We start from the raw sequence: 10,655 nt of genomic DNA on the forward strand, positions 1-10,655 counted from the left end.
CCTCATGTGAAGAGTTGACTCACTGGAAAAGACTCTGATGCTGGGGGGGATTGGGGGCAGGAAAAGAAGGGAACGACAGAGGATGAGATGGCTGGATGGCATCACTGACTCGATGGCAATGAGTTTGGGTGAACTCCAGGAGTTGGTGATGGACAGGGAGGCCTGGCATGCTGCGGTTCATGGGGTCGCAAAGAGGCAGATACAACTGAGCAACTGAACTGATACTACAGTCCAGGTCTAATTGTGGAGTGACTCTTAATTGCTCTACCTAGACAGACATTGGAGAAGGCAATGGCACCCCACTCCAGTACTCTTGCCTGGAAAATCCCATGGACGGAGGAGCCTGGTGGGCTGCAGTCCATGGGGTTGCGAAGAGTCAGACACTACTGAGCGATTTCACTTTGACTTTTCACTTTCATGCATTGGAGAAGGAATGGCAACCCACTCCAGTGTTCTTGCCTGCAGAATCTCAGGGATGGCGGAGCCTGGTGGGCTGCCGTCTATGGGGTGGCACAGAGTTGGACACAACTGAAGCGACTTAGTAGTAGTAGTAGAGGACAGACATACCTCATATCACTGCACTTCACAAATGCTGTGATCTTTACAAGCTGAAGGTTTATGGCAATCTTGGTGCTATTTTTCCAACAGCATCCTCTCAATTCCTGTCTCTGTGTCACATTTTGGTGGTTCTCACAGTACTTCAAAGCTGTTCATTATATTTGTTATGATGATCAGCAATGTCTGACATTACTATTGTGATTGTTTGCCGATGCCATGAACCATGCCTATATAAGATGGTGAACTTAATAAGTGTTGGACTTTCCTGGTGAGAAGTGATTAAGAATCTGCCTGCCAAAGCAGGGGACACGGGTTTGACTCCAGGTCCAGGAAAATTCCACATGCCATAGGTCATCTAAGCCCATGAATCACAATTACTGAAGCCTGAGCACCTAGAGCCCATGCTCTGCAACAAGAGAAACCACTGCATTGAGAAGCCCCTGCTCACCGAAACTAGCTAAAGCCTTCATGCAGCAAGCAAGACCCAGTGCTGCCAACGATTATTTTTTTATATTTTTGAAAATAAATATGGTGTGTTCTGGGGCTTCCTTGGTGGCTGAGACGGCAAAGAATCTGCCTGCAATGTGGGAGACCTGGGTGCAATCCCTGGGTTGGGAAGATTCCCTGGAGAAGGGAATGGCTACCCACTCCAGTATTCTTGCCTGGAGAATTCCATGGACAGAGGAGCTTAGCATGCTATAGTCCATAGGGTCCCAAAGAGTCAGACGTGACTGAGCAACTAAAACTTTGACATCATTGTGTGTTACGACTGCCCCACTGGCTAGCCATTCCCCCATTATCGGCTCAGACCTCACATTTCCCTTAAACATAGCAATATTGAAATTAGGCCTAATAGTAACCTTACAATGAACTCGTAAGAGTTGAAGTGAAAGGAAGAGTCTCTCACTTTAAGTCAAAAGCTAGAAATGATTAAGCTTAGTGAGGAAGGCACCCCTAAAGCCTAGATAGGCCAAAAGCTAGGCCTCTTGCACCAGTTAGCCAAGTTGTGAATGCAAAGGAAAAGTTCTTGAAAGAAAGTGTTACCCCAGTGAACAAACAAATGGTAAAGTTAAACAGTCCTATTGCTGATACAGAGAAAGTTTGAGAGGTCTGGATAAAAGACCAAACCAGCCACCACATCCTCTTAAGTCAAAGCCTCATCCAGAGCTGTCTTCAGCTCTGTGAAGGCTGAGAGAAGTGCTGAAGCTGCAGAACGCAGAAGAAAAATTTGAAGCTAGCAGAGATTGGCTTATGGGGTTTAAGAAGAGGAGCTATCTCTGGCACATCAAAGTACCAGATGAAGCAGCGAGCGCTGATGTAGAAGCTACAGAAAGTTATCCAGAAGATCTAGCTAAGATCTAATGAAGCTGGCTACACCAAACAACAAGTTTTCAGTGTAGATAGAACAGCCTTCCATTGGAAGAAAATGCCATCTAGAACTTTCATAGCTAGAGAGGAGAAGTCAATGCCTGGATTAAGATCTTTGAAGGACAGGCTGACTCTTGTTGGGGGCTAATACAGCTGGTAACTTGAAGCTGATGCTCACTTACCATTCCAACAACCCTAAGGGCCTTAAGAATTATGCTAAATCCACTCTTCCTCTCCTCTATAAATGGAACAGCAAAGCCTGGATGACGGTACATCTGTTTACAACATTGTTTGCTGAATATTTTAAACCCACTGTTGAGACCTGCTCAGGAAAAAAGATATCCTTCAAAATATTACTGCTAATTGACAATGTACCTGGTCACCTAAGAGCTCTGATGGAAATGTGCAGTGAGATAAGTGTTGTTTTTACTCCTGAGAGCACAACACCCATTCTGCAGCCCTGGTTCAAGGAGTGATTTCAACTTTCAAGTCTTTGTCTTTAAGAAATACATTTCATAAGACTAGCTGTAGTAGAGAGTGATTCCTCTGTTGGATCTGGGCAAAGGAAATTGGAAACCTTTTGAAAAGGATTCATCAGTCTTGTTGCCAGTAAGAACATTCGTGGTTTGTGGGGAAGAGGTCAAAATATCAACATTAACAAGAGTTTGGAAGAAGTGAATTCAAACCCTCATGGATGACTTTGAAGGGCTCAAGACTTCAGGGGAGAAAGTAACTGCAGATGTGGTAGAAATAGCAAGAGAACTAGAATAAGTGGGGTCTGAATGTATGACTGAATTGCTACAATCTTATAAAACTTTGATAAAACTTTTTTTTTTAACTTTGGTGGATGAGGAGATGCTTCTTAGGAATGAGCAGAGAAGTTAGTTTCTTTAGGTGTAGCTGTTTCTTGTACTCGGGGCAAGGAAGCTGCAACGATTGCTGAAATGACAGTAAACAATTTATAATATTACATAAACTTAGTTAATAAGCCAATAGCAGGATTTGAAAGGACTGACTCCAATTTTGAAAGAAGGTCTGCTGTGGGTAAAAAGCTATCAAACAACATTGCATGCTACAGAGAAATCTTTCATGAAAGGATGAGTCAGTCAGTGTGGCAAACTTCATTGCTGTCTCATTTTAGGAAATTGCCACAACCACTCCAACCTTCAGCAACCACCACCCTAATCAGGTAGCACCATCAGCATCAAGCCAAGACCCTCCACTAGCAAAGACTGTACAACTCACTGAAGGCTCAGATAATGGTTAGCATTTTCCAGCAATAAAGTGTTTTTAAATTAATGTATGTACATTTCTAGACATAATGCTATTGCACACTTAGAAGACTACAGTATAGTATAAACATAAGTTTTATATGCGCTGGTCAACCAAAAAATACACATGACTTGCTTTACTGTGATATTTGCTTTATTGCAGTGGGCTAAATCCAAGCCTGCAATATCCCCAAGGTATGTATGTACTTCCCTTCCCTTTCCGAGATTATACCAGGAATTCTTCACCTTTGACTAAGGAGGCAAAGAGTAACAAACTAGCCAACTGGTGTTACTTAGCAAATAAAAAATAGAGTTAAAAAAAAATGGTCACAAAAGCCAAGAAGAGGAAGCAACCCAAACATCCAAGGGTGGATGAGTAGATAAACAAAATGCAGTGTATATATGTACAGTGAAATATTGCTGAGCCTTAAAAAGGAAGGAAATGTCAACACATGCTACAATATGAATGAACCTAGAGGACATTTGGAGAAGGCAATGGCACCCCACTCCAGTACGCTTGCCTGGAAAATCCCATGGACAGAGGAGCCTGGTAGGCTGCAGTCCATGGGGTTGCTAAGAGTCGGATACGACTGAGCGACTTCACTTTCACTTTTCACTTTCATGCATTGGAGAAGGAAATGGCAACCCACTCCAGTGTTCTTGCCTGGAGAATCCTAGGGACGGGAGAGCCTGGTAGGCTGCCGTCTATGGGGTCGCACAGAGTCGGACACAACTGAAGTGACTTAGCACAGGACATTATGCTAAGCTAGACACAAGAAAACAAATACAGTGTGACTCCAATTATATAAGGTACCTAGCACTGAAGGCAATGGCACCCCACTCCAGTGCTCTTACCTGGAAAATCCCATGGATGGAGGAGCCTAGTGGGCTGCAGTCCATGGGGTCATGAAGAGTCGGACACAACTGAGCGACCTCACTTTCACTTTTCACTTTCATGCATTGGAGAAGGAAATGGCAACCCACTCCAGTGTTCTTGCCTGGAGAATCCCAGGGACGGGGGAGCCTGTGGGCTGCCGTCTATGGGGTCGCACAGAGTCGGACACGACTGAAGCAACTTAGCAGCAGCAGCAGCAGCACTGAAGAATGGATGCTTTTGAACTGTGGTGTTGGAGAAGACTCCTGAGAGTCCCTTGGACTGCAAGGAGATCCAACCAGTCCATTCTGAAGGAGATCAGCCCTGGGATTTCTTTGGAAGGAATGATGCCAAAGCTGAAACTCCAGTACTTTGGCCACCTCGTGCGAAGAGTTGACTCATTGGAAAAGACTCTGATGCTGGGAGGGATTGGGGGCAGGAGGAAAAGGGGACAACAGAGGATGAGATGGCTGGATGGCATCACTGACTCGATGGACGTGAGTCTGAGTGAACTCCGGGAGTTGGTGATGGACAGGGAGGCCTGGTGTGCTGCGATTCATGGAGTCGCAAAGAGTCGGACACGACTGAGCAACTGAACTGAACTGAACTGAGACACAAGAAAACAAATACAGTGTGACTCCAATTATACGAGGTACCTAGCACCGAAGAATTGATGATTTGAACTGTGGTGTTGGAGAAGACTCTTGAGAGTCCCTTGGACTGCAAGGAGATCCAACCAGTCCATCCTGAAGGAGATCAGTCCTGGGTGTTCATTGGAAGGACTGATGCTGAAGCTGAAACTACAGTACTTTGGCCACCTGATGAGAAGAGCTGGCTCATTTGAAAAGACCCTGATGCTGGGAAAGATTGAAGGCAGGAGGAGAAGGGGATGACAGAGGATGAGATGGTTGGATGGCATCACCGACTCAATGGACATGAGTTTGAGTAAACTCCGGGAGTTGGCGATGGACAGGGAGACCTGGCGTGCTGCAGTCCATAGGGTCGAAAAGAGTCGGATACGACTAAGCGATTGAACAGAACTGAACTGAAAGTAGTCAAATTCATGGAGACAAAAAATAGAATGGTGATTGCCAAGGCCTGGGGGGAGGGGAGATGTGGAAGCTGTTGTTTACTGGTATAAAGTCTCGGTTTTGCAAGATGAAAACATTCTAGAGGTTGTTTACACAACAATATGAATGTACTTAACACTGCTGAACTCTATAGTTAGCAATGGTTAAGGCAGCAGATTTTATATCTTTTGCATCCATGCTAAGTTGCCTCAGTCGTGTCTGACTCTTTTCGGCCTCATGGGCTCTAGCCTACCCAGCTCCTCTGTCCATGGGATTCTCTAGGCAAGAATACTGGAGTGGGTTGCCATGCCCTCCTCTTTATGTCTTTTACCTCAGTTTAAAAAAAAATTCCAGTCTATATTATCTTACAGTGAAAATGCACCAGCAGACTGGACATCTAGGTTGTCATGGGTGATCAGTGAGTTCTCTCCCCACAGGTGAGCCCATGGACACAGGCAGGGGAAATGGGAATTAGGTCCACCTCCTGGACCACCCTGTGCTGGGTCTGACGGGCTTGGGCACTCTTTGCCTGCTTAAGAGAGGCTCCATCTATGGATCTGGTAGCCTGAAGTCCTCCAGGACAATTTAAGCTCTGATAATGAACGTGCAATTATAAATTAAGGAGACTCTGAACCATGGAGATCAGCATTCCCAGAGTCCACAAGTAGCACCAGGATGACTTCCCCCATGTTGCAAATCATTTGTTGTGAGTCACTGTTACCACCTCAATTCAAACTTAAAACACTTCCTACATGACATTTTTTCAATGATTCCTATTGGCTTCTTTAAGCCATTCTGAGTTTATTTTTGTGTATGGTGTGGAGGTGTGTTCTAACTTCATTGATTTACATTGTTCCTACTGCTTTCTGATTTGTGTGTATAAATAAACAAGATTACCAGTTTGGATGAACTGAAGGAAAGAGATAGTACCTGTGCACATAAAAGCCAATGGGGTGAGTAGAGGGGTAAATTAACAGTTTAGGATGTTAATATCTATCTTATATATAATAGTCATACACACTGCTATATATGAAAGAGATAACCAATAAGGACCTACTATATAGCACAAGACATTATATTCAATATCTTATAATAATCTATAATGGAAAAGAAAAAAAATATATATATATATATATAAAACTGAGTCACTTTGCTGAAACAAACACAACATTGTAAATAACTATACTTCAATTAAAAAAAAAAAAGCCAAGCCAAGTAGTTAAAGTATCAACCAGTATACTGTGAACGAGTGAGAATTGTGGTTTACATTAAAAGATCATTAAGTAAGATGTGTTCGTATTCATTTTTGATTTTTTTTTTGGTTGCTCTGGGTCTTTGTTGTTGCACTAGGGTTTTCTATAGTTATGGTGAGGTGGGGCTTCTCTTACTGCTGAGCACAGGCTCTAGGCATACCGGCTTCAATAGTCGTGGATCGTGGGGGCCTCGTTAGTTTCGGCTTGCTCGCTCTAGAATCGGGGGTCAGTAGTTGAGGCACACAGGCTTAGTTGCTCTGAGGCATGTGGAATCTTCCCTGACAGGGATCGAACCCATGTCCCCTGCATTGGCAGGTGGACTCTTATCCACTGCACCAGCAGGGAAGTCCTTATTTGCATTATTTTAAATGGTATGTTTGCAAGTGAAGCATTCACCCTAAAGTCCTTGCACATTTAAAATGGAGAATGTCAATGCTTTTAAAAGATTCATATAATGAACCATTCTGTACCTATTACTCAACTTCAACAGTTACTGTCTCATAGTCAGTTTTGCTTTATCTATGATCCCCACCTACTTCTTGCACTTTTTAATTAACAATTTCTTATAGGCAGTCCAACCTGGTTGCACTATTCCAAAATAGAAAGATTATAATGGTTTAGTGAAAAGCTTTCTAATTGTAAAAACATACAGGCTCATGAAAAAAATTTTAATATGCATAAAAGAGAAAGAAGGAGCAAATCTGGTCTTCAGCAGCTTCCTAATGCTCTTAGAATGTCGAAAAACTGCTCTACACATTGCATGTCCAAGGCAGGTCTCACCCCAGGCCCTGCACTGTCAGCCTCCCTAGGCCACCCCTTCCACTGGAACCCTCCTCTGTTTACTTGCCCTGTCCCTTCCTTCCCTGACTTCCTAGACCAGATTAGTCACTTGGTTCCTGGAGACAGCAGGAGCATTTGCTCCCTAACTGCCTGGCTCAGTGAGTGAACTGACAGCATCTTTGGGAAGGGATTGGTTCCTCTTACATCCTGGTGTGGTGATGGAGTAAACATCCCCTGAAGGACTCAGCCCAGAGAGAACCACCTCTTCCAGCGTGGTGATCATTTACCCTTTCAGACACAGTGGACATAAGAAAGTTCGCATGCCATAAATAAAGCACAGTTTGGGGATTTCAAGGAAGTTCATTCAAGTATTGGTGGCACAGCAGTAAAGAATCTGCCAGCCACTGCAGGAGATGCAAGAGAAGAGGGTTTGCTCCCTGGATCCAGATGACTCCCTGGAGAAGCAAATGGCCACTCATTCTAGTATTCTTGCCTCGGAAATCCCATGGACAGAGGAGCCTGGTGGGCTAGAGTCCAGGGGATCTTAAAGAGTTAGCCATGACTTAGCAACTGAACAACAAACAACATTAAAATATACACCAAGGAAGCAACAGAACACCAGATCAATCACTCAGAGTTCAGAGGAATAGATACAGGACTGATACAGAAGGAGGGGAAGTGGTTTGGTTTCTGGTGAAGGATCATTAACCGTAAGGAGCTATTTGCTGCCTCCGCCTCTGCGGCCCATCTTCTCTGTGGCTCCTATTTTGTGAGCATCACTGAGGTCTGTTGGCCTCAGGGACACACCTTCATAGCTCAGACTCCCCGGGTCTCGGCTTCTGCACTGATACACGTGATAAACCAGATGAAGGCTCCAGGGCCATCTCCCCAGGAGGGTGAGTGGGCCAGGCCCCCACCCAGCACAGGGGCAAAGCACCTAGCCTGGGAAAGGGGGTGGAAAGGTAGGACCATCCTGGTTGTCACCAGGGGCTGAGGGGCCACACAGCAAGGGAAAGAGCACTGGCTTGGGGTCTAGTTCAGCCTCTTACCCAGCTCAGGAGTCTTAGACCACTATCTTCACCAATATGAGCCTCTGTGGTTGCATCTGTAAACTGGTGAAAACACTTACCTCTCATTAGGATGAGAAAGAATATCCTATTTGCGAAGCACATGGGGAGGGTCCATAAACGGCTGTCATTATTATTAGCTAATCTTAATATGCCATCTCTACCAAAAAGGGACGGTGACCTTCTGGATAACCAGCAGGGCCAGTGGTGCAGCTCTTTGCTGTCCACAGGTTTTGTCACCTGCTTAGGCCCCCAGTAACGTGTTGCCATAGAACCTCACCTCCCACGCTGCAGTCTCCCTCACAGAGACTCCTCGGCATGGCAGGAGAAACTGAGCACCTTACACTCATGTAAACAGACACCCACTTTTGTGATCTGGAGGGTCTGGGGTTGAAGCCTGGGCTTCTAGTAATTCCTGGACCCATCCACAGACATGATTGACTGAAATCTGAGGCCCCAGAGCACCCACCTCCTTATAGAAACAATCAGGGTCCACAGTCACCCTCGGGGTCCGTCACCACCTTCTTCAGACTGATCTGGAAGCCCTGCTGGTTGTGGTGACTCCAGTGTACACCACGTGTACCTGTGCCCTGCAGGGTAATGAACAGTGTACACCACGTGTACCTGTGCCCTGCAGGGTAATGAACAGTGTACACCACGTGTACCTGTGCCCTGCAGGGTAATGAACATGCTGTCCACACAAGCAGGAGCTGCTGACACAGTCCTCCTCCACCGTTCCCCCCTCCCTTCATCAGTCACTGGGGACAGACCCTAGAATGTCCCAGTTACACTGAATGGGACATTTCATCATTTCAGAACCCTCACTGTTCAGCACACATGCATTTAAAAACCAAAACAGGGGACTCCCCTGTTACCCCTGTGGTTAACACTGTGTGCTGCTGCCAACGTAGGCTTCAACCCTTGTCAGGGCCCTAAGATCTTACATGTCACACAGCATGGCCCCCAAAATTAATTAAATAAAAAACAGAATTCAACTGTCCTCCCGATAAATTTCATTCTTTAAAAAAAATCATAATGAAATATTAAAATGGACTGGTGGTTGCCAAACGGGAAGGTTGTGGGGGAAGGAGGGATCGGGAGTTTGGAATAAGCATCTTAGTTCCCCAATCTGGGTCCTCCACAGTGAAATCAGAGTCCTAACCATGGGACCATCAGGGAATTCCCAGAAGCAAACTATTATTAATATGTATATAGAAAGGGTCCTCCTGTACAGCACAGGGAACTATATTCAATATTCTGTATAAACCATAATGGAAAAGAAAATGAAAAAGAATGTATATATATATATATATATATATATAACTGAATCACTTTGCTGTACAGTAAAAATTAATTGCAATCAACTATATAAAAATCATTGCAAATCAACTATATAAAAATCTATATAAAAAACTATATAAAAATCATTGCAAATCAACTATACTTCAATAAAATAAATTTCTCAAAACACGATCAGCTGTTTTCTTTGTGGACATTCGGCAGCCTTACTAAGCATTTTGAAGTTACCTGAGAAAAAGAAACAGCCTAATTGAATGCTACATATTCCCATGGTGCAAGTGTTTGGGGATCTCACCGAAAAATCTCATTGTATTCATGTTTTGGATAGTCACTGAAAATTGCCGGGGTGAAATAAGATGTGGCTGAGGTTGTTCTAAGGTTGTTTTAAGTAACACACATCAGCAAGAAGACCAGAAGTTTCGCAGAGAGACCAGGGGGTGGTCAGTATTTGAAGGATCGTGTAGGGCTGGCTCCCCCGCTCAGGACTGTTTACCTGATGGCCACTCAGTTGGCTCACCCAGCCAGCCCACCTGGCCACCACGCTGCCCGAGAGGCTGCCAGGCCCAGCCCAGCCTTGGACACTGCTCGGACCAGCTTCAGGCCTTTCAACAGCACGCTTCTGCTATGCAGAAGGGCACCGTGTTTCCTGCCTCGGGCCTGTGCTTCTCACAGACGTGGGGGAAGGCTTGGTGTCCTTCTGCATCAAAAAATAAGGAAAGCGCTTTCCTCAGTGGTCGTTCCAGTAACTGAGTGTTCCTTGCCATCCTCTACAGGATCCCCCATCTGCTCTCTCATTCTCTCTTCTGGAAAGAGCATCATACCCTTACCATCCTAACAGTTGATGTGGTGAAGAGGGGGGCCACCCTCTTCCCTTTCCTGCTCCTTACACTCACTCCCACACCCTCTGCGGGGCCCGCACAGCCAAGCCACCATGGGACATCTGTTCCTGTGTCACTTTCTGCAAGACAGGGACCAACCTCGCAAGAAACCGTGGCATCTTCAAGGATGGGCCCCATAGGTGTGGTTGGTCGTGTGGCTTTCTTCTGATTCCCTGGGGGCTGGGGGGCCGCGCAGCGGGGCCTGGCACTTCAGCTTTCGGTCTGAGTTACACAATT

Source organism: Bubalus kerabau, chromosome 6, assembly GCF_029407905.1.
Source record: "Bubalus kerabau isolate K-KA32 ecotype Philippines breed swamp buffalo chromosome 6, PCC_UOA_SB_1v2, whole genome shotgun sequence".
Classification (NCBI taxonomy): Eukaryota; Metazoa; Chordata; class Mammalia; order Artiodactyla; family Bovidae; genus Bubalus; species Bubalus kerabau.